General features: G+C 36.3%; 2 protein-coding genes across 8 annotated transcripts in view; one reads left to right on the top strand and one right to left on the bottom strand.

Annotated features, from left to right (window-relative positions):
• Positions 1 to 14703, bottom strand: part of add1 (adducin 1 (alpha)) — a 52822-nt gene extending 38119 nt beyond the window's left edge. For all 6 annotated transcript variants that reach the window (XM_069187007.1, XM_069187008.1, XM_069187009.1 and 3 more), the window contains exon 1: positions 14487 to 14703. The gene's annotated coding sequence lies outside the window, so the exon portion shown is untranslated. The remainder of the gene's footprint in view (positions 1 to 14486) is intronic.
• Positions 14704 to 17957: 3254 nt separating this feature from the next.
• The window catches only part of dym (dymeclin), a 150687-nt gene continuing 143307 nt past the window's right edge, over positions 17958 to 25337 (top strand). The window contains exons 1-2 of one of the 2 annotated variants that reach the window (XM_015339502.2): positions 17958 to 19742; positions 21946 to 22048. The gene's annotated coding sequence lies outside the window, so the exon portion shown is untranslated. The remainder of the gene's footprint in view (positions 19743 to 21945; positions 22049 to 25337) is intronic. The other variant, XM_069187013.1, reaches the window with a different exon arrangement.

Raw genomic sequence — 25337 nt, 5'->3', positions numbered from 1 at the left:
CTGGCATTTTCTATTCTTCCAGTAGGACGGTTGCGTGCTTCTGCAGTCAGTGTGCAGTCCCAAGAGGCACCCAAGCTTGAACAACAAATACAACTGAATACTCTGGGGAAGATCTGCATACACCTCAAAACAGCTTAGACATGCAACAACATTCTGTATCTGCTTGATATTGATGCCTCTGAATAAAAAAATAAAGAAATTTAAACTGTACAGCACAAAGAAATAAATATGCAACGCATGCTATTGCTTCCAATACTCATTTATTGTGTGTTGATCCTTCTCAGTATAGATAGTTAAGATATAAAGCGATATACATAAATGTCAAAGCATCAGAGCCATCAATTCAACAACTTGTTTGTAACACTGCCCAAATTTCCCATATAAGCAATCAGTCAGGTGCATCTTTCTTAGGGTTGAAAATTTATATTTTCCAACACTAAAGTGGCACACCCAAGCAGACACCTGTCCACAGACACACATCAACAAAATGACAAAGCTACTTCGTACTTTTATGTACTGTATTACCTTACACACTACCTTGCTTATCATTCAGCCCCAGTCCTGGAGTATTGCACTCTGCCTTCAATTTGTTTTTAATCAAAATGTGCTTTTTTGAAACTTTAATTGAACTATTTGGTTTCTAAACTTGGTTTCAGCGTTCCTCTGTTCAGAAAATCAAAATTATTTTAGGAGACCTTACGGAAGTAACAGAAAGGAAAGGTTAGAAATAAGCAGGTTCACACGCGACTAGTGTCTGTAATGTGAATGAATCTACCAATTATGCATTGATAACTAATAAGGCTGAGCTGTTTAGAATGCTCTAATAAGAGTATCAGAAAAGGCACAATCAGCAGGAGTATGTTGCAAGACCTGCTGCAAAACCTCTATTCTGTGACATTTCTGCATTGTTGTCCTCTCAATCTGAGTTTATACAGTTGTTAGAGGGGTGAAAATAATTTTATCACCAAGATTACTTTGTATATTACGCCTAAAGAAGGGGAAGAGGTGCCACCCTCCAGTGACATTTATAGTGTAAATTCAGAAATAGTAAAACTCTAGCACAGTACACAGCTGAGCAAGCATAACAGCTTGGTAGCTATATTCTGCAGAACACATGAAGGAATGCATCTTTTACTGTTTATAGTACATGTAACCAAGAACTAACACATTCACATATCGCCACCAACTACATGATAATACAATTTTTATGTAAATGCACTTAAGTTCATAGCTTTAACAAATCCAGTTGTCTCAATATGGGGGGAAATGAAAACACATGCTGAGATATATCAGATACAGTCATCTAATTCATTAAAGGATATACAATAATTCCATGATACTGTAGACACTACTCTAGATTCCTTATTTCACATGAACAATGCTTTGGCAATGTTTTTTTACAATTAAACTATTTTAAATAATGAATAACCTCCAGTATCCCCCCCATCTGAAAAAGAGCTCTAAACTGCAGCTCTGCAGCCAACCCCAAACAGGCCTCCAGCCTCCTACATCAATTGTGCTCGATTTCCAGTACTATGATTTCTGCCAGCACTCCAGAGCCAAACTGTAGACAGCTCTGCATTGTTCAGTAAATGACTACTGCTGAGCTCTTACTCATCCAGCAATGGCTCTATTCAAGTACCGTTAAGGAGAAAAAAACATCTACTATTAATTACCAGAAAAGCTCTTAACATGCATCCAGATATGTAGATTGCATTTAAAACAAAACACTGCTCCAGATATTTCCAAGTTCTGATCCAATTTCAGGAATGTATTACATTGCAAACATAATGTGCTATTTGAATAAAATAGCACAGCTCCTCCAGTTTCCATTTTAATATCCACGAAAGTGTTAAGTGCACGCATCACAAATCTTGCATCCACCTAGGACTAGCCTTTACTGAGCAAGAACATGTGGACTGGGTTTAAAAGAAAAACAAAGCAACAGTGTTATAATTTATATACAACACCCTACATTTATTTTACTTCTCCTGTTAGTCATTACTTGCTGAATTCCAAATACAAGTACAGACATTTCTTCTTTGTGTTCAGTATTATCTAATTAGTAAACATGGGTAAGTTCAAAGATGCATGAACAGATGACAAAATAATAGTGTATTTAAACGAGTTAAATTTTCATGTTTTGTAGAAGTCTGAAGCCACCTTTGACAGGTTTGAATTATTCATGATCTTATATTAAAATCTTCATTGTTTTATAATAAATCTACACCCAACTTTAACCAACTAACAGCACTCTGTGACCACCAAAGCCTTTAACAATTTTTCACTGGCACTACCCCAGTTACAGGCGGCCAGTGTCATGACCCAGTCTCAAACCTGAGATCGTAGAGCTCAGCTTGCACTCGGGTTGGGGCCTCTGAGCAACTCGAGAGTCCCCGGATGTTTGTTTTTAAAGTTGTGCCGCCTTCTTCCATCTCTGAACAGAATAACCATCTGACCACATTTAAATTGCCTAACTATATAGAGAGGGCTCATATGTTTCATACAACTGCTTGCTAGGTGAGTAAGCTTTGTAAAACTTATTTTATATACTGTACACAACTCACTGACCCCCTATATTTATTATAATAAGTCAGATGAAATGCAGTATACTGTATATGTACTGGCAATCAGAAACCCAGCACGACTGAGCCTGGACAGCAGTGAGATGGGAGAGCACCAAGGAAATGCAGGGCTCCAAGGAAGTGTACAGAGCAACTTGAATCAAGTTTTAAAATAAAATAATGCCAGATGATTGTGACTCAGAGTGTAAAATGAGCGTAAAATGCTTCACGGTCATGGCATATAAAGCACTATATAAAGTTCAAGGGGATTTTATGACAAAACTAGCCAGTGTTAGGGTTTTTATTAAGATGCTCAAAAACAACAGGTCTTAACCTGTCACTGAAGACTTCGACAGTTGACATTAGCACAAAACCTGAAAAAACAAAGGATCGGTCTTCACTATCACTTTGGATTTTGAGGAACACTGAGTGTGCCACTGCTTGCATTATGAAGATAAGCAGGAAGAATCCACATGGCTTTTGTTTAACTACTCTAAAATCCATTAGCCTTTCTTCGCAAATGTTATGGCCCTTTCTTCAAGATTAAGCAGGAAGACTCCACAAAATGAAACCACTCTGAAATAACGTAAAAGGAAAAGAAGTGAACAAAGAATCAGTCATTAAATGAACTTTTTGAATACTGTATTTGGAAGAAAAATTAAATAGGAAGGTTAGTTAAGCAGAAAAGGTATTACCATTTGCTTCCAAAAGAATGGAAATATCTAATTGCTCTATTTATGGGTATTAGACACTAGCTCTTCTATTATTCCAACTAAATTAAAACGCTGCATATTTAAGGCACAAAATACTAAAATGAAACGTCCATAATTCAAGGTAAACTCAGCTCACCCAACTTTTCATTTTCATATCAAACCATTTAAACGATGGTTCAGCCATTTAAATGATGGCTTCAGACGATATTTCATGGATTTAAAACAGTTTCATGTGTTCAGAACAATCAGGAAGAAGATTCAGAAGGCAGGAATTAACATGTTTTTTATTCACTATTGTCAGTTGACGACAAAAACTAAGAGTACAAACTAACAGGGAGAGAAGAATGCTACAGCAAGCTCTCAACATTGGTCTGAATAAACATTCGCTGGGGGGCCCTCCGAAATGATTTCAAAGCAACATCCCACTGAGTTGCAGGACCATGAAGCACTGAGAGGAACTGAATGTTTTTTTCTTTGTTGGTACTAAGGCAGTAAAATTTCGGACGTGACTGCAGCACTAGACACCAAACTTCCCACGCCCAGGAAAGTGTTGGTGAAAAAATATGGATTAACATTTGTACAACAGCTGAAAATTGGTATTTCTGCTACATTTAGAAATTAAGATTTAAGAAGATTTAAAATTTGAAAAGTTTAGTACATCTGTCTTATTAAAGGCTCCATAAAAATAATATTGAGCAAACTTAATAAACCAAGGGAATATGGTATATTCTATCAGCATTAACTCTTTGAATTCACAAGACATGGCTCCCAGTGTTTGAAAATAATTGACCATGATGACTCATCATAAATTGTAATAAACTAATCATCCAGACTAAAAGGGTAGACCTGTCCACAGTGTGGTTTTAAACAAGGCACAAGACAATGGAAGGCTTTACTTAAGGTTTTAAAGAAACAGTACTGTTTTGACAGCCGCTGAAGGGTTCTGACCTCTTCCTAACCCGAGCACTGGGACTGTACACACCCGTCAACTGAAGCATTACTGCTGCAGAAAATATGCACTGCACATTGAAAGTAAAAAATGGATATCTACAGTATAACTCGGGCTGACTTTTCAGACTTCTTTACCCATCTTTATAGCTATAATTCCCACTGTTGTACCACATCTGTTTCCTCTTTTAATACTTAAACAAGCTCATGCATTTAACTTATAATTCGGTCTTTGAACAAAACCAGTCACTTTGTTCTTGCTATAGGGAGCTGACACGAGAAGGTGTGTGAAGATTGCAAGATGAATTCCAATCCAAAGACAAAACTGAAAATGAACCTGTAATACTTGAGTTTTACAAATGAGGTGTTACTCACAAGCAGACACTATTAAGCTCACATTTAATTGAAATGAATTCTAGCTTGCCTTCCTACTACACTGTTGTAACAACTCCTGATAATATGAACTGAACAGATGGCAGGAAATTATAATACAGCGAAGAGCAACAGTAGGTCCAATAAGAACAGACTGTGTGCTCAAATGGAACAGAATTAAACCCTTCTCCAACTGGCCTCTGCTCTCTTAAAGTTTCGGTTCTCAGGACAGCAAGTTCACACACACCAGCTGCTTTGAATGTAAAATAAAACCTTGCTGACAGCAACACCTGTAAATACCTCATTTGAACTGAAGAGAGCTTTTCAATTAATCTCTTTTAAGATGAAAGGTTTCAATAAAACAAGTTGCCTCAGTGAGCTCAGAAAAGCCATCCTTAAATAGAAATCATAGAATTATGATCGTTTTAAACCCTCAGTTGTTGAAAATCATACAATGATGGAGTCACATTTTGGTAAAATATCCACTAATATTTTGAGAATGTTCGTTATTATAGCTTCCTCCTCAATGATTTGCTGATATTTGAGAGTGCTTCCCTTCCATGAGCTAAATGTCACTGTGCATTGGAAACTTCCATGACTGCAACAAGTAGTGTCGCTTTAGTTTCATTGACTTCACTCGTCAGAGAAAACTTTTTTTGGACATTGTATCGTGGAAATTAAGCTCCGACAAATAAGGTGGTACTGTAGCTGCTGACAGAATAACATGCACTTTCCTCATGTAATTCCTCCCCATCAAATGTACTCTTTAGCAACATTTTGCTCTGCAGATTAGCTGTCCTGGGGGACTACTGTCTGGTGATTTTTGTTCCAGCTAAGCTCTATATACCAGTGCTAACCAATCCCTTTAATTGATCTGCCTTCTTGTTTAGACTTAAGCTTGTACTCCTTTCTGCTCCATGTTTCAAAAATATCCTTTGCAATACAAATCGTTTCCAATGACGTTAGGATGGTCTGCCCCCAACTTGCTTACCCTTATGTTTTACCAAACATCTATTAATACAAGATATGATGTGCCGTGATATGTTTATGATGTATTAATGTGGTTTATAATTAACAACACATGAGGGATTAGCATTCCTACAATGAGAATTTTGTTTTCCCTCTGCCATGTCCAGATGGTTAAATTTCAGGCAACAAACCTGAACGAAGACAGTTCTGAAACTGGGCTCATCTGAATTACAAATCCATTTCAATGTTTCAATTGATGGAAAGCACATGAAAAAAAAAAAACTAGCTTTTCATGCAGAAACTGTACTGTGAAGTTGCATTTTGGCACAAACCTCTGTTTAGTGGTAAATTATGTCACTTCACCATGTAGGGTCACCACTAGTGGTCAGTGACCTTGTAGGCTGAGGTTCAGGTTTTTCAGCTCATGTGTCTGCAAGGAAAGCAAGACCTCATCCTCAGGTCCCGGCAGGGCTGTTCAACTCTTCCATCAAACATTTGATCTGTTTTCTTGGATGAAAAAGTCTTTCCTTAACTCATGTTTCTCTGTGTTATAAAATGTCACAGTACCAGGACTGGAAAAAAAAAAGAGTACCTGCACTGCAGGGCCTTGGCTCGAATCAAACTGACACACCACACAACTACTGAAATAATATGATTCGGTTTGCCTTAACGATGAATCATACATTGCTTCGATGCATAATTGTATAATTCCAGTACCATTTGTTCTTATAACAGCTAGCAATGTCCAAGGCTACCCTTCGAAAGGCTACTCTGCCCATGGCCTTTCCAGCATTTTCAGTATTTTGTTTCCATTTTTCTGTCAGCACCACCAATAAGAATTTAAATCTAGAACTTGATGCTTCTAACAAATACATACTTGCTGGATCTGGGTAGGCACAGAATGATTTGGCTTCCGGAAGGTGTTTACTGTGATCACTTGCCAGGTCAGCAATGTCATCAGGCATCTGACAGCAAAGCTATACTTGCTGCAGTTCTCTTTCAGGAACCCGAATCTTTGCTACCTTAATGTGGATTTCAGTCACTAGCTCCAAATTCCCTTTCAAAGCTATTTCTCCTATTGTAAATACAAGGTTTTCTTTAACTGGAGAACACTGTTTTTTTCCTCTCCTCAGTATCTGTCCTATAGATCTGCCACAGTCTCTCTGCAAATCAGACATACACCATTCACTTTGTTCTTGCCACAATAACATAAACAATAACAACAGCAATAACAGTCCACATTTCTTGAATTCACGATCTATTTACTGTTGAAATACTGTCTGTGTATCTGTATTCTTGAACTGCTTTCCTCTGTTTATTCTGATAAGCCAGGGAGACTGGGCTAAAGCAGTGGGGAAATGTTACAAAATTGAAAACAGTGGGGAAAACTATATACTATGCAGGTAACAGTAACACTGGATTGTGAAAACAAAGTTAAGACCTAGACAAAATATTTATAATAGCTTTTACTAAAATAGTAATAACCACAGAACCTAAAACAATTTCAGTTATTCCCCCTCTCAATCTCATCTTTTAAAATGAAACACACTTATCTGTAGTTCGTGTGTACTATTATTGTCAAATACAACAGACAAGCTCATTTAAACATTGTATGGAAAGACTGAAATCATAATTCTGTGCACGTCTTTGTGTGATGCACAGGTTTCAAGTCAGTCACTGGCCTCTAAATGTATCAATACTACTTTATCAGCTACAGTAAAGAGAAAATGTGCAGTCTGAGAAAATTGGTACAACAGCTTCCTGTGAGTGAGAAGTGGATCTTATTTCATAATGTATGGCAAAATTGTGATGGGCTGTATAATACAGACATACACTTTTAATCTTTACAGGATCTGCATTCAATAGGTATGACAGCCATAGGCCATGAGTCTGTGAGCCCTGCTATAATAGAAATAAACCTTTCTGTTACTAACAGCAATATTTAATTGTTCATGTTTCCCCTCTCAAGCAATGACCAGTGTCAGAACATCTTACTCTGTAAAAAGGAATTATGAGTGAAGTTAAACCACATGGACTCCCTTCTGCTTCACATTTAGAGCTCCAACTGCAGTAGGCACGTTGATCCAATGTTGCCAACACAGAGGGTGTTACAGCAATACACCCTACTTTCACTGTTAGCTCTAAAGCCAAATTGAGACTTGAGCTGTAAGCGCCATAATCACTATTCCCATCTGCAGATATTTGAACACACTGCAGCTGTGCAGTCTCACGACAGTGCTAAAGCAGAGCAGAGCTGTCCAGGAGGACTCTAGCACAGGGTCCATTAAAATACCTCATGTACGAATACCTATGGTCAGTTACCCAAACTCTACCGTCCACATAGTAAACATCCATACCTTAGATCGCCTTATAAAAATTATGGGTAGCAGTGTGGAGCAGTGCTTGGGGTTCTGGACTCATAACTGGAGGGCTGTGGATTCAAATCCTATGTGAGACACCGCTGTTGTATTCCTGAGCAGGGTCTTTTACCCGAATTGTTCCTGTAAAATACCTTGCTGCAAAAAGGTGTTAAAACTCCCCATAAGTTCCTTTGGATACAAGTGTCTGTCAAATTAGTAATTAGTCAACGGAATTTAATTCAATAGTTTCTGTGCAGTTTCACAAGACTGTGATAGATTACAAAACAAGGGTCAAATTGTCAAATACACATCTGTAAAGTTTCATAAAACTAAAAGGTATTACACAGTTTCCACCACAGCAAGAAAAAAGAGCTTTCCCCTCTTACACAAGACAACCTTAAGACCTCTTTCTCCTTTGAAAACCTTTGTGTCTTCACCCTAGGAATTTGCCATGGGAACAGACTACAAGATTAATGTTGCTTGCTCTTTCACAGCACCTTTTTTAAGATATAAATTGTTTTAAACTAAGGATTACTATACACCCTTATTATAATCTGAAAGCTTGGTTCATAACCATACTTCATTAGTTTATCCTTGTATGATACAAAAAATTATTGATCATTGCATATCACAAAAACCTTGCACAGAGATTTCTCATTCAAGTCAAGAATATACTGTTTTATGCACATCAGACCTCCTGAGATGGTTTTAAAAATATAAAAAGGCAAAAATAAAACAGATTTTTCAATGTTATTTTAAAAGCTGCCTATGAAGCTCTCACAGTTGCCTGCAAAACCAAGAACTCAAAAGTATTCTGATACAAAACATAAAACAGGTTGCTAAATAAAATTCAAAATCTGTCAGCTGTTTTCACTATGCAGATACTACTGCTGATGATTTTTGGATTCTGCTGTATTTCACAGTAAGGCTTATAGGAAGTCATTTCTCTGTTAGGTTCTCAAGATGTCCAACAGACAGCAGCTCAGGCTACAAGAACACAAAGGACTAAAACCATCTTTCCATTTAAAACAAATCAATATAAATTTTGTTTGAAGTGGCCTTAAGAGCAGTCAAGGCTGTGTAAAAGAAAATGTCCAGAATTGCATCCGAAGACGTGCTCTGACAATACTTCCAAGACATGTTGGAAGGTAGATTAAATGAGACTGCAGTGGCCTTTTTTAAATAATCTAAATAATGATGTTCATGTTTAGAATATGTTTTATTGACATACTTGATTATTTAGGATTTTTTCTGGACTTGGTTTTAAAAAAAACAAAGTACAGTATTTCTCAGTCCTAGTCCTGAGTGACCTCTGTCTCTTCTAGGTTTTGCTCTTAATCCCCAACTTTTTATTTCAATTTTCTATCTGAGGTCTTCTTAAAAAAAACTTTTGAGTTTTCAGCTAAAGAAAAGCTGTATGAGATTTGTAACTGGTATGATCCCTGCACTAATTAGTATGTTTCAGGACTGACCTCATTCAGGTATGCTAGCCAAAATACAAGAAGCTGGACTTAAGCAGAAGTTAAACCACTGACTCACTGTGAGAGTGGTTGATACAGTGTCATTCCCACCTGTGACTGTTCATCAACAACTGCTCACCTGTTAAGAGCCGTTCAGTCAGAAATAATGGAGGAAATTCTTATAAGCAAGTTCATGAAAGACTTATAAAGTTCTGAGTGCTGAGGCTGTTTGATATAATGCATTGTAGGTTATTTCTGAAACCAAGGACTAAGTGCAGAAAACATTTAAACCAGTAGATCAGTTATTAACACCAAAACAAAAATCACAGGACGAAAGGTTTCTCATAATCACAAAGACATTCTGAAATAAATTTTGAAAAAAACATTTTAATCCTCCTTTATAGCATTCTTTCCACTATTAGTTTTGCCTGCTTGTAGCTGATTATTTTTCTTTACTTTAATTGGATCTTTTTCAATTACAATCATTTAAAACACAAACTGTACTTTAAGTGACTGTAAGGCAAACCACATGGAAATTGTGCATGGCACCCCTACATGATTAATATTCTGACAAGGTTTTATTTATTAATTAATAAAAAACGTATAATTAAATTGTGTCACTCTCATATTGTGTTGTAATGAATGGACCAAATCCCTTTCCAGTACTTTTTAATGATTTAATATTGCTTTTTAAACATCATGCAAACTGCAAAAAGCACTTTTTACAACCTGCATTGTGCATTTTTTCTTACATCTTGTTAAGTGACATAAATGTCCCGAGTTATTCCCAATAAGGAACAGTGTCTGAATGCCTGGCACAGCATGACATTGACTCAAGTTACTATCAACCTATGTTGTTAAGATAAGAAAGGACACACACAGTCAATAGGGAGGCATTCAGAACAAAGAACGAGTTTTCAAACAGACGTGATATCAATGTCTAGACCTGAAATTATGATAAAAACGTTTCATGATTGATAATCTCATGTTATTATACTTAACTATAAAAATCTCACCGCTATTAACATTTCTTTATTATCTGTAACTGGAAACTAAAGTGGAGACAGCATGAACGTTCTGTGTTGATAAGCTACAGTAATACAGGATGTACATGCTATACATCAGAGCTTTTTTAATTGTAGATTTGTTGTACCCTCATGTTTGCTGGTATTCATTCCAAATGAACTTTCAGTTTTTTAATTGGGCCTTCATATGAACAGTTGGGAAAATGTAGCATTTCACATCTAATACCTAAAAAACATGTAAGATAACAAACCATTTCTGAGTTAAGGTTTCAGTCAAGTACCTGAGAACTCAGTCACACTTACAGTCATTTCAACTGAAAAATAAAACTCTGCATTCAAACTTTTTAGGTTTTGTATTTTACCCTAAGGTCACTAAGTTCCAAGAGATTTAAATGTTCCAGGTAGGAACTCAGTAAGTTTGTGTAATGCATCTTTTAATGATGATATTCTGTCTCTCTCCAAAAGCAGAATGGTTACACATTACAAATGAGAAAGGCTACCCAGCTCCTATGAAAATGTCAATGAGCAATTTTTCTTCAGGATTTCACACCTTCAACTAATCTTATTTTCCTTTTACAAAGAGTGATCTGGTGAATATTCCATATAACGTCATCATACATACAGTATGACACATGTCAAATTCATGTGTCTAACCCCCTCTGAAAGATTTTTAGAAACTATTACCAAATCCTAAAAAATCAGAACAGAAATTACAATAAGGTGTATGTCATTTGGAACCCCCCACTCCACACAACCACATTGATTATCAACGGGGAAATGAGGCTTCTGTCATCTATACCAGTTCATCCTGTCACAGGAACTGTATGTTCCTGTAGGAAACTTTCCTTACTTTTAAAACACACAACTACAATATCATGACAGATTTACATGCAAACACTTCAGCGGAACACAGCATTATTCTTAGCATTAGAGCAGCTTTCAAAGTGTTAGAGACTGAGTAGTATTCTTATTTGTTGGCAATTACTGTTTTAGAGTTCATTTTTTCAAATATACTTTTGTCCTGCATAGTCAACCAAACAAAGCTAACTTTTAAAAATTATACTTCAGTTTTTTACATTGAATTACATAATTTTATTCAGTATTTTACTAAACTGATAACCCATATTACATTATGCTCCATTGTACTTCAATGCTTGTCCATTGGAGATTATATTCTTTTATAACAGATTACCCTTAATTGTTGTAAATTAGTCCGATAGATGGTTAGTTGCTATGACAGCAAACTCAGCTGCTGAGATCTTCAAAGCTGACTGTGACAAAGCATAGCAGGGAAGGAGATTAGAAAAAACTTAAATCACCCTGGTAAAGCTCTGCGCACTGATGCCCATACATCTGGCTTCTTCAAACTTTATTACTGGAACCCTCATCACACAGGCAAAAGCTTAAAAAAATTTATAAAGGATGCGCACCACCACACTTACGAAATGAAAGACAAGATTCAGGAAATGCACAAGTCAACCCCTCCCTCTGATGTCTTCATGATGTTTTATCACTGAAATTAAATCTTCTCCAAGACATTCAACTGTTATACAGACTGCCAGAACACAGCTAACAGCTTTGGCACTAATACTATTGCTTGCTTTAAGGGAATATTAATATTACACTATTTAGTGCAATGGTGGTGTCTCAATTTACTTCTGACACAGCATAACACTAGGAGGTATTGGAAGAAATACTACATCTGTACTGTATGTATGCAACATGTTGTACAGTGGCTTCAATTCTATCATGGTTTAATCTGCATTTCTTCAGCAGGATTCTGCAACTCTGAAGCCTGCACAGGCTTAAGCTTTTTAAATGAACCAAAAATGTTATTTTAGAGATGAAGACGGAGACCTCAGAAAATCATAAACTTAGTTAAACATCGCATCAGAAGAAGACCCTATAACCAGTACAATTGATTTTGACAAGACCTTTGACTCTCATTGCTAGGTAGTTGTTCCTTAGCCAAGCAAACCCCTGCCAAATACTGTAATCCTCTTAATATGATTGCAAACACATTGAGCTGTGGGGTGTCATATGACTTTTCAGTAGTGAAAGGCCCCAAGAAAAAAACCTACAGTGCATGTAGGAGTATATATATATAAAAAAAAACATTTTTAAACAATCCACTGTGTCTGGATGGGAGGCAGGTTATTTCTTTATACTGACTGTGTATAAGCTCACTCCCTATAAGACATGAAATAAGCAACTTCTCTGAACTACAATGTGGTGTATGTTTCACCACAGTTTCACATAATCGGAACATGGATGTGGCCATCACAGTGGGTGATCAACATGTCTCATTTCTAGGCTCCAAGACGACGAAGACCATTTTTTCCCGTCTGACTAATTCAAACATTTAATTTCAGGTTAAAGCATCATTGTCCGCCTTCACTCTTCAAACTAAAGTGTGACTATTACACAAAGATTTCTCACAGACGTATAGATTCTTATTTCGGATGAAACATTGTGTACTGAGCGGTGTTATCCACTTTGCAACATGCAAAAAGATCTAATGAAAAAAGCAGCAGAAATAATAAAATCCATTAAGGAGAATATCCAGTAGCTTCTGCTGTAGAAGGATGCTAACACCATAGCACAAGTAAACCACCATAGCCATAGCACAAATTGGTAAACCACAAGGAAAACCAGACAGGCCTCGTTGATGCATAGTGATCATTATATAAACATTTATGTGTATAATATATTGCAGATTAAAGAAAATATCTATAAGCACTGCTATGTATCTTGGCCATTATGAACGCTTTTTTTGCATTTTCATCTAATGCACGCAAAAGAGATTAATTTCACCAAAAAAACAGTCCCTTTAAATCCCTCTTTGTTCTGGATTCAAGGGCAGGATATCTCTTAAAACTGAAAAACATACAAATGCTCCGATATATCCGGCACGTTATGACATTCGTCTGACTTTGATGGAAAAGCCCTTGCTTTGCCTAACTGTGGTCGCAGTCGTTTCTCTGTCCTGTGGCAAAAACTGGACTGTGTCATCAACTGAACTTCCAAGTTCTTCGTGAAAAAATTACTGCGACTGAAAAGCAATGCATCTAGAACTTTTCAGATCCTACTGAAAATGCATAGTTCACTGTGTGACTAGGCCTAATTTAAAAAGCAAAAGCTAAAAAAAAAAGCTTACACAGAAGTAGTCAGGCCAGGCTGCATAAATGCCAGCCTTGAAGGTATGCTTGCAAGAAAAATGCTTACTATTTAAATACATTTTACACACACACGTAAATATTAAGTCAAATAATTTCACGTAGCAAATCTTTTAAAGCAAGTGTATCTGTCATCTAAAATATTACGCCAATAAAAAACTACAGCAGCATGACAGCAACATCCTAAAGCCACCCACAATCATCGAAAAATTATAGTTTTAAGTAAAAATACTTACTCGTAAACAGTCAACTAGTTTACTCTTCGACATCAAGTGAATTGTATTATAATTGTTGTTATTGAAGAGGTTAATTAGGCAAATAGACTACATGTTTGAAGCGGGACGTTTTTATGATTCCCCATGGGACAACAACACGCAAATTTTATGTTTTATAAATACCCTGGATTTTGTATACCACTGCAACGCTGTCATCCTGAATTTACACAGCAGATTGATTTATTTGATTTATTTGACCAATTCGATATTCGAATGATCTCATTTAACATAAGTGTTTAATTTTCAACAGTTTGGGGCAGATTTTGTGCTGCTAGAGCCCCGATTTACCCAATAAGAACATTATGAAATGTACTTTACTTCCATTTTGGTGCTTCATTGTAACATCCATTGAATATTTTAATTATACCACGAACAAAGCTATTTCTTCTACTTTTATATTCAGCCTATGAATGTCAATTTCTCTTTCTCTGAATTGCAACCTCCCCGGGTAAAGAAAAGAAAAAACAAAAAACAAAAAACAATTTGCCGCACACACGCCCCTCTGCAGGACAGTCTACGCTATAGTAGTAACCCTGTAGGAGAAAAGCTACATATTTTTACAAATGGTAAATAGAACATAATAGCAATACACAGCCAATACTTGCAGACGTCTCATGATCTTACCTTTGAAAGAATCGAAAGAATATTACCCCGCCGTACCGCTTCTCCTAGAGTTGTATGTGTGTGTTTTTTTTTCCCCCCTGCTCTTTCGCAAAAACCCTCCGTATCCCCAGCACGTCTGTGTGCGCTCTCCTCCTCCAGCCGTCTGTCCCCGGCCGCTCCGCCTCCCCGCCCCCCTCTCTGGGTGCGGCATACCCGAGAGCCGCAGCTCAACAGCGGGCCGCACGATTGGACGGGCATGGATCTCACAGCCGCGCTTCCGAGCAAGGACGACGCTGGTTGGGTTCTCTGCCTTCGGGCCGTTACACTACAGTTACCAACCTGCCCGAGAAGGGTGGAAGTGATGTTTTGGTTTGAGACATTTGCTTTGTTTGTATTGTAATTTTTGTTATTATTTATGTATAAATAAAAAAAAAACATTTGCTTTGACGGGGAGAGCTAAACAAAAAAAATATAACAATTTATTTTATATACACGTTATTTGTGGATTGAGACTGAAATCCTATTTTTCAATGTAATTCCTCCTGGTGTTTCATTTCGTTCGTCTGTGTTCGAAAATGAACAGCATGACGCTTTGATAAAAAATATACGTGGATGACGGTTCTGTTTGTTTTGTTTTTAATGTTAAACTTGAACCCAATAAAACCTGATACCGAAAACGAGAAAGATAAGCAAATGACGAGGATTTCCATCTTATTTTGAAAGGTGAAAAAAGTCAAGAGTATCAAGTCCGATTAATTCTTCCATTTACTCACACACATTATGTTCTTCAAAAAGTTACGTTTTATGTTTATCCGAGTTGTTTTTACAATAATAGGTTTGGTTGCATTTTTCACATGGTCGAATAAAATGCTGTTTATTAACGCAAGTATATTTTATTAAAGTTAAGGAAATGTTAATGACTGTCAGTCGTTCAATGTTATAATAATAATAATAATAATAATAATAATAATAATAATAATAATAATAAACTTTATTTTATATAGCACCTTTAAAGGTGGCTTCTCAAAGCGCTTTACAGGATGACAATTACAATAATAATAAAGTTTCATAATTCTTTGGATGTAACGCAGGTGTGGAATATCGTTACTCATTATAGGAGACGTCTTCACCAGTGTTGCTGTAAAAAATAAAAAGCACTCTTTTATTATCCAGGTGGATGCTGCACATTGGTGGTGGTGGAGGGGAGTCCCCATTACCTGAAAAGCGCTTTGAGTGGAGTGTCCAGAAAAGCGCTATATAAGTGTAAGCAATTATTATTATTATTATTTGCACGATCTGAGATGGGATGGATTGTTTTAGTCGCTTCCTGTATAGAATATTCACTTTCTAGTACCACATTCAGATAAGAAAAATTGCCTATCCTTAGGTTATGTAGACTTGTTAAGCATTAAACATATTTGTAATCCCCATCTTTTGTGTAAATATTTTACACTTTCGAACGTATGATAAGAGATAATTATTATTAAGGATTTTTCTATATCTTAGTTGCTTATTGCGATTTTATCTCTGAATAATCGATCAGCTTACGAACCTTCTATATCAAATATAACCACAAAAACCTGTAATGAAAAAAGCGAATCCTGTTAATTTACACTACAAACTGCAAAAAGTATAAATGTTAATATGCAGCCTAAGAAAACAGCTTTTCTGATGTTTGCATGTTACATTTTTCATTTCATGATTAAGCTAGTCCTGTCCAACAAAAAATTTAATCGAGCCTTGATTTAAATTTAACCATTCTGTTAGATATTGTGTTTGGAAAAACAACGTCTTTCTTTAAAACACTATGCATTAAAAAAGTAATGGGTATTAAAACCATATAATATTTATAAAATACTGTATTGAACATCCTGCTTTTGTCCTTTAAAATGTTTTGGCCTCCAACAAAAGGGGGCGCCTTAGTTAATTCCTCGGCCTTTTCTGTCAGCTGATGGCGTCTCTGTAACTCGGCCCTCTCATAGTTTGGCTGTTTCTGGAACAAATTGAGGGTTAGGTTTCATTTTGTTGAAAACGATCATTTAGTAAAGGTAAATGGTTTTCACGTAACTCTTTATTTGTTAAACTGTGTTAGTTTTATAGATCGACTTAACGTAATAAAATGACGTCAAGTATGAAAATGGATTTTAATGACGTTACGTCATTTAATGTAATATCCAAGCTTAAGTTATTTTGTTGCGGTAAAGACGACATGCTTCTTTTATTCAGAGAAAAATGTAAGAGTAATTATATTGCTTTTGTGATCAAGCGTTTTTGTTTTGGTGTTTAATTTGTATTACACTGTTAAAATATTTGAGTTAGGTTTGCTGCGCTAGCTGGTTTTGCAAATAGTATTACAAAAACTAGCAAAACGTTTAATTTAAATAATTGTATTTTTTAAGCACGTTAAATTAGATCCTAGCAGTTTCTACAGTTTTTAGGCAACGTTTAATTTTAGTATGCTTAACTCGCCACTGAAGTCATAGTTTCATCAATCTGTGTATATGGATTTACGTCATAAACTTCGAAAGTACACGGTATTGATAGAGAATTCATTTGAGTTAAAAATGTTCGTCTTAAGCGGCTCCCAACATTATTTTACTGAATTACGAAAATTACTGCGGCCATTTTCCTTGTGGAAAATGCTTCTCTTCTTCCTTTGCTTCTATCTAGACTGATTTTCGCAGCAAATGTTTGTTGTTTTTTCTTGTAGATCTGGTTGTGAGAAGCAGCTACAGTGATTCATTCCAGCCATGGTCTGCATTCCGTGCATCGTCATTCCAGTCCTGCTGTGGGTTTACAAGAAATTCCTGGAGCCCATCATTTACCCCTTCATTTCTCCCATCCTGAGCCGTCTCTGGCCTAAGAAAGCAGTGCAGGAGAATCGGACAGGCACTGCAGCAGAAAAAGGGAAAAGTAATGGAACGTGCAAGGTAACCTTTCTGTCAAAAAAAAAAACCCTGCAAGAATTTGTGCTTTATAGCTGAAACATATTGAGCGTTGCCTTTCTTTTTTTATTGATAAGTTTTCTCATTGGCCAAGACAAATGTAAATATATTTCCCTAAAATGTTTTTTGTCTGTTTTTTTCAAATCCTTAAAACGGTTTTAATGCCTGTAATTCATTGACCATTACAATTGCAAAGGACAAAAGGAGATTATTTTGGCTTCAGGAAAGCCTGTTTTAAAAAGCAGAGTATTCGAAAATTGTGTTAATCGAAAACATTGCCATTATATTTTAGTTGACATTCAAACCAGACTATTCATTCATTTCAGGAGTTAAAAACACCTGAAGCATGCAAATATCACATGCTGTTTACTCAGATGGCAGGGATCGTGTAACATAGTTGTTCAGAATTTCAGGGAAGGCCTCTTGTTTTAATTATTACGGCTTACTGGTATGTACTGGATTTCCTTTCAGACGGAATGTGACTGCAACGGGGAAGCGAACAGTTCCACTGCCAATGGACCCACAGCAGTTTCTGACAAAAAGATGGACTAATATAACAAGCTGTAATTGAAAGAATGAAGATTTTTCCTACCCAACGGAGATTACCTGGATTATTGAAATAATAAATGATTTATTTAAATTATCCTTTTTCCTCTGTTTATAAAAAAAATGACCTCTGACTCTGGGCACATCAGAATTGTTTTTTGTATAAACTGTATGTAAACTGTGTTGAATGTATATCAATATGTAATAATTTAGAAAAATATTTAAACTGTACAATAGAAATCTGAAATGGAATCAAAACCCATTCTCTTTTGTAAGGGTTCTGGTGCCTCCGATAGTTGTATATCATGACATTGTTTTTTTTTATTTACTACTCTTACTTACGCTCTGTGCTTTCTCACATTATTGATTTATAATGTTATATGCAGCACTCCCTTGTAGCAGTGGAAAATCTGGTGTCTTTTGAAATCAGCAATTTGCTCGATTCCACTTAAGCATGTGGTTAAAAGGACAAGCACTGGATGAATGGCCTGGGTTTTTAATGACTATTAAACTAGTAATAATAGTAATTGCTTACACTTGTTATAGTGCTTTTCTGGACACTCCACTCAAAGCGCTCCCCTCCACCACCACCAATGTGCAGCCCCACCTGGATGATGCGATGGCAGCCATAGTGCGCCAGAATGCTCACCACAAACCAGCTATCAGTGGGGAGGAAAACAGTAATTAAACCAATTCATAAATAGGGATTATTAGGAGACCATGATTGGTAAAGGCCAATGGGAAATTTGGCCAGGACGTCTTAATTCACGAATAGTTTATTTTTTTGTTTCCTAGAGAATTTCTAAATGTAATAATCGTTAACTATTGTATTGATGTGTCAGAGGTGTAACAAAGTGAAACCTGTGTTAGTAAAATAATCAGGCTTGAGCTACAGGTTCCCTTGCAGTGATTGTGATTAATGCATATGCATATAAAGAAAAATGTTTTTAAATGAAGTTCAAGTTAAAAAGTTTTCAAGAATTTACGTTGTTTTGATGGATTGTGATGTGTATAGTAGTTCATGTGTACAGGCTCTGTTTCTGAAAATGTCCTGTTGTGCTTCAGAAATCCAATAGATGGCACCATAGTGTCTTATAAAGCAAGAATCGAGACCTACTCTCTGGTATTATCAAGGTGTAATTATATATGCCAAACAGCAAATCTCCTGCTTCTACTGTTTAGTTAAAAAGAGCAGTTAAGAAAGCCAGTGTGCATGTTTGATATTCTAGCTGTCTTTAAAACATTAGCACCTGAAAAGCTTGAAGAAGTTGTTAAATTGGTATGTTTGGGTCAATAGTGAGCCGAGGTTAAGAGTTGAGATGGAAATTTAAGACAATATGGCCATACAGGATTTCTGTTTAGCAACAAAATACTTATGAAGAAGTATTCATACTGTACGTAGTGCCTAACAGATTTATAAATATTTAGTAAAATGAAACTGTCTAAAAAAATACGTAATTATGTTTATAGTCTTTTACAGCTCAGTGTTTCTAAATAGAAGGCAATGATCCGCTTAAACCTGCAAGTCCCAGAATGCACGTGTTCATATCCGGGATGCATCCTGTTAACCTCTGAACCTCATTCCGACGTAATAGTCAGTGGCGACGTGGAAATATGGTGGAATAAAACAGAAAAGTGGGAGATACTGGCAATATTTAATTTTGGGTTAATTATAAACAGGGACAACCTTTCGATTGAAGCTTCCTGTGGATTGCACAGCATCTGGGACACGAACAGTTGGAAGGAAAAGGTGTCTTTTCGATCAAAGCAATTGATTTTTTAACAGGTATGGTTAATATTTAAGTTCTTTAAAGAGATGTATTTATATGCACGTATGTATTTTCTATTTATTTCATATCTAGGTATTTCAAGAGTTTATGCCTGTGAGATTTTTAAAACTGATCAAGAAATTAAGTAGAATCACAAATACTTATTGCTTCTATTATTTATAGTACGTTATAGTAAAGCTTCTAGACATGATATAAATTGCATACTTTGACTATCTCCTTACATTTCAGTTATATTCTTCGCAGAGTATGTATGTGTTGTTTGCGTTGCGCATCAACACAAACGACATTGTATTTTGAGAAGGAACCAATGGCCACGGGTGGATACAGGATCTGGGATAATTTGAGAAATCCTTTTTGTAATAGCTTGCTTATTAAATTGCAGACATTTAATATTATTTACTGTGATCGATTCGTGGGACATGACATAGCATTATCAGCGCCATTTCAATCAACAATAAAGATAAACTCGCAGTGCTCTTACTTTGCTGTGTTGTACTGGTCTGAACAGAAACTGAAAGTTCACGCCCTCAGTCAGTGACGGTCACGGTTTAGAAAATAGCCATGGAATTAGTATTTCTTTAGCGGTAATCGTACGACCGTATGATCTTTATATATCAGGCTGTGTAGGAACCAACAGCCATTTAAAATGGTGCTGTCAGGAAAGGTTATGGACAGGTAATGTGACACTTAACTCCTGTCAGTGCGGGGTAGAGTCAACATCCACAGAATATTCAGTGTAGCTCAAACCACTCTAAACTAATGTAAAGGGTAGGTGCATTTGGGATTTAAGACAGCAAGCTTTGTTTCCACAAAGGTTTGTGACAGTATGGAGCAAATCACCCGGCTATATTGTTCATTTAAAAAAAAAAAGAATGAATGAGATCCTGAGTCAATTAGCAGTTAGCAGTCCAATAACTTAGAAGGGCAGAATGTGTTCTTGCGCTTGGTAAACTTCCTTGTGTTAAATTGTCTGAAAAATCAAGATGGAGATAAATGTTAATTCTTTAAGAATACTTACATCACAAAAATCAAACAAAACTAAAAATACAGATGGAAGATTGCACAATGTAGTGTGGTATAAACAAAAACAGGTTAATAGAATTTAAAATAAAACAAGTTTTAAAAATGATTACAATACTAGGAAGATTAATAGTTTGTAACTATACATTCTAAAGCAAATGAAACAACAGCAATGCTACCCTTTTACAGGATGCATACAAGATGTTGTTGGAGTCTAAGTATGTTACAGAATCTCAAGAATATGGTCCTTGTTACAAAGATATTACAAAATCTTACACAACCTTCTGTATCATATACATACATATCATATACATTCTATATCATATCCAAGTGGCAGAAAGTAACAATGGTATGTCAAATGACCACAGCAATGCAAGAGAATGTAGACAGTCGAACTAGAGGACCAGCACGAGATGAACAAAGAGGGAGGGAATAAAAGAAGATGAAATCTTGCACATAGGTGGTGGCAGAGTGATGTAGGCAGCAATATTATCAGACTTCATTTGGATGTGCTATATGACTATAATGCTTGAGAATTCATTGGAAATTAATGAATTCTCAAGCGTTCATTCAAAATTGACTGTACTGTCAAGCCACCAGCTTGCTTGTGTTTTCACCGTGAGCAGGAAGGCACAGGTCGCAGAGCTTTTTCGGAAGATACAGCAAGCTCTCTTCTGCCTCATTACTGGACATTTGCTGGTGAGCTGAGGATATCCCAACCAAGTGCAACTTATCCATTCTAGACAGGAGTTTGTGCTACCCTCTGAGGATTTCACATAATAGTCAGCAATATACAGTTTAACCCGGATTTGATCCATTGAGTTCTAGCAGACTTCCATTATCGTTTATTGAACTTAGCATAATTTTTAAGCACTTAATATTTTTATGGTTATTAGTACACATATAATTAAATACAGTGCCATAGAGCATTGGTTTACAGTATGTATCAATGCTTTAACACAGAGGTCATGTCCTTGACTAGAGGTTGACTGCACCCAGAGACATTACTTGCATCCATATCCAAACCCACTGAGAGAAAAGTCAGTCTGTCCTGGGATTATGGCTTAAGTACTCATAATGCTTGCAAGAGCAATCATTGGTTTTTAAAAGCTGCTGTGCTGTTGGATAAGCAAAAGCAATAATTATAAACTATTCAAGAAGCCTTTACTTTCATTGCAGGAGACTTAAAGATTGATCTGGAGTCTCATATTTCTAGAAAGAGCCAGAGAGGTACCTGCGGAGGCAGAGTGATTCAGTCAACAAGCAATTAAACACATACCAAGTAAGCAAAGTAGTCTGCCGAATCTCTGAAGCTGTTTTAAAACTATATATATTTCATTTGTACATCTGCTCCTCCAGAATTTGTTCTCTTTTAAATCCTTTATCCTAACTTGATATTGGTCAATTCAAGAGTTTAAGACCTCAACATTTGAGTGTTGCAGCTCAAGTATAATAGCAGTAGAATTGTGATAGGTAATTCAAAATGTTGACTTCTGTGCAGACTTGAAACCTGACTTTAAATGTGGTCTGTGGCTGCTCAGGCTTTGTGGAATATTCCCAAATATTTTTGGATGTGTTTTAGTTTTTGTGTCTTCTGTCAGTGGCAAAACAGTATGTGGATTTCCTTCATGCATTAGACTTTGCCAGCCTGCTCTGTCAACTTTTCTGTTTGTTTTTCGGGGCTAACAGGTTTAAAGTCTACTTTTGGGTTTGCTGTTAGATACATGAATAAAACATTTGCTGCTCTGTTTACTTCCCCGTTTAATTAAACAGCACAAGGATGTTGGAAGATTTAAGGATCCCTGTTGGCAGTTTAAAAAAATGTTTTTTTTTTTGTTTGGAAACATTAGTAATTTTTTGTTTTTCAAAAGACCAGAAAGTGCTTCATAAATGAGTTTTTTTATGCCTGTGAAAGTGGGCTGAGATTTGAGAGCAGACCAATTCAATCCCTGGCACAGTGTGAAATGTAGCTAGGAAGTCAGGAAATGTCCCAAGTCCCACCATATTTACTTTTAGTTTACATAGTGCCTTCAGAAGTAATCGTTTTTTTAATCCTACATAAACTCTACTCACAGTGTTATCTACTCTCATTGCATATCCTAGTGTCCTGACAAGAGCTGTAAGACCATTGATCATTGGATTCTGGATTCTTATTTCGAAAGTCACTGATAGTAAAAAAGTATGTTTATTATTTATAACTCTTTCATGTTCTGGAGTAATATGCCTCTAAAATTGACCTTTTTTTGCCACATGCAATTGGTGCCATAGCAAGTTGACCGAGTCCTTTTCAAAGCTGAAGCTGAAAAGAGCATCTTATTTGGGTTTTGCTCTAATGGGCCCCTACTGTAAGTCTATCTATCTGCACCTGTCTCAACAGCAACAAACAAGCATTTTGTTTATTACAGTATCAGTCGTATAAATATAACAATGTTTTTTAGATTTCAGAATTTTTTTAGGATGCGTGATGGGGAGCAGCTGGTATTCTGAGACAAGGTTTTGATTTGTGTGCTGAATCTTGAGTGTTGTGTACAAAGATTTGTACCAATGGTGGGGATACTTGACTGTGCGTTGTCTCCTCCATCTTCATCGAGCTGTGGCATTGTAGTGAGGTTAGAGTCGGGCCTTTTTCACATGCACATGTCAGCTTTGCACCTAAAAGCCAACAGCCATACATTTCTCACTATGCATGTCTTGTCATTCCTGAGAACTAATGCAGCAGGGACGATAACTTCAGTGTTTTCAGCAGGCATTTCACTGGCTGATTATTCAGTTACTGCTGTCTAATTAACAATGCTTATGTGTTAATTGTGTTACTTCATTATATTCAGAAAATTAACAATAATCTATACAATTAAATATTCTGTACAGTAAAAATATTGACTTAAACATTCCTGTAAATCCTGTGGCCAGGCCTCCAACTCACAATTTTAATGTTTAACAGTTTAAAATTGTTTTTAATTCATGGATTGTGGATATATTATAGTTTAGGTTTTCACTATTACATTTGAAATACTTTGAAATTGATGCATTGTAAATTTTCTTTTATTTAACAAATATTTTTAAAATAAAATATTTTTTCTACATGACCTTGTTGGAGTACTTGTGACTTTCAACAATAATTGGAAGGAAGTCACATTTAGTCTATGCTGTGTTATAGCTCAAAGCAAAGAAAGTACTTGTATTTTCACATATTTGGCTCACATTTATCCAAATTGAATTACATTTACACCCGTTCAGACAGTTGGGTCTTTTACTGTTCCAAGTTCAAGAGCAAAACAGCAGTTCTCACCTGGGATTTGAACCCTCACCTTTCCATTGACAAGCCTCGAACTCTAACCTTGTGAAATAATGATTTACTTTGATTAATCAATGAGGAAAATTAACTTAACAGGTTAGAGTGTTTTCCCACTTTTTCCTTTTCTGTGTAACTGCCCTGCTTCGCCCCACTCTTACAGCCCTGTGCCTCTGTGAGTCTCTGTGGCTAACACGTTTCACACAAGTCTATCGTTTTAACACCTTGTGCCTAATTAAACAAGGCAGGCAAAGAGCCATGAAAAATCTTAATGGATACATCTTAAAAACAACAACATATGAAGAAGGCTCCATGGCCGAAACGTTGTGTTGTCTTTCTTATTTTTTTCAGCATGGAATAAACCTATTACTTGTTCCTTTGCAACATATTTCATGTGTGCCTAGGGGTGACAACACCTTGCCACTCAAGGCCAAAGGTCGTTCTACCTTCTCCTGACTGCGAATGGAATTCATACTGTTGTACACATAGGAGTGTGCTTCTCTTTCAACATTTACCACATAATACTGTATGCAGCCTTGCCTGTACTGCACTGCAGTAAGTAGGTGCATTAATAAAACATAAAGGGTACTGACTGCAGAATAACCAAAAATAGTATTATACTGAAATTCTGGAGTTTCCATGCTGGTCTGAGGTGATTATTATAGAACCTAATTTCTTAGCTGCACTGCAGGTCGAATTGAAAGTGCATGATGTGCTCCTAAAAGAATAGACTGATCTTTCAGCTGGAGTGGAAGCAGGAGAAATTTTTGTGAAATTAATTTATGCATAAAGATTTATGAGTATTTATCAGGTCGTAGCCCAGCTGGTAATTCCTACCACTTATGGCCGGTAGTGAATTTCAAATTCTCAATGGTCAAATACTTAGAAAGCTATGTTGGGAGAAAACATTTCCTCTTGGGGAAATGTTTCAGGTACACAAGTATTCTGCATGCTTTAGATATAATGAATAGCCCAATATATTTGGTGAGACAAAAGTTAGAAAATGTTTTACCTTTTGCTAGCAGTGGAAATTGTCGATTTTTAGGGCGAGAATTGCAGGTTCTTGTTGAACACCAAAGAACTGAGGAAATTGTTCTAGCAGCTGTTTTTATAACTGAATTAATATTCATGAAAGAAATCTTTCTTTAACAGTTTTTGTTAAGTGGTATTCTTTTTTTCCCCCACAAAGGGTCAACCTGACAAACGTGGTGTGTTTTTTTCCCCCTTATGGTGCTGTATCTCTGTAGTCATGTCGTAATCTGCTCTTCTCTGCCTTTGC

Source organism: Lepisosteus oculatus, chromosome 3 (assembly GCF_040954835.1).
Source record: "Lepisosteus oculatus isolate fLepOcu1 chromosome 3, fLepOcu1.hap2, whole genome shotgun sequence".
Taxonomy (NCBI): domain Eukaryota; kingdom Metazoa; phylum Chordata; class Actinopteri; order Semionotiformes; family Lepisosteidae; genus Lepisosteus; species Lepisosteus oculatus.
The sequence above is the reverse complement of the archived record's forward strand: the minus strand, read 5'-3'. Positions and strand labels throughout refer to the sequence as shown.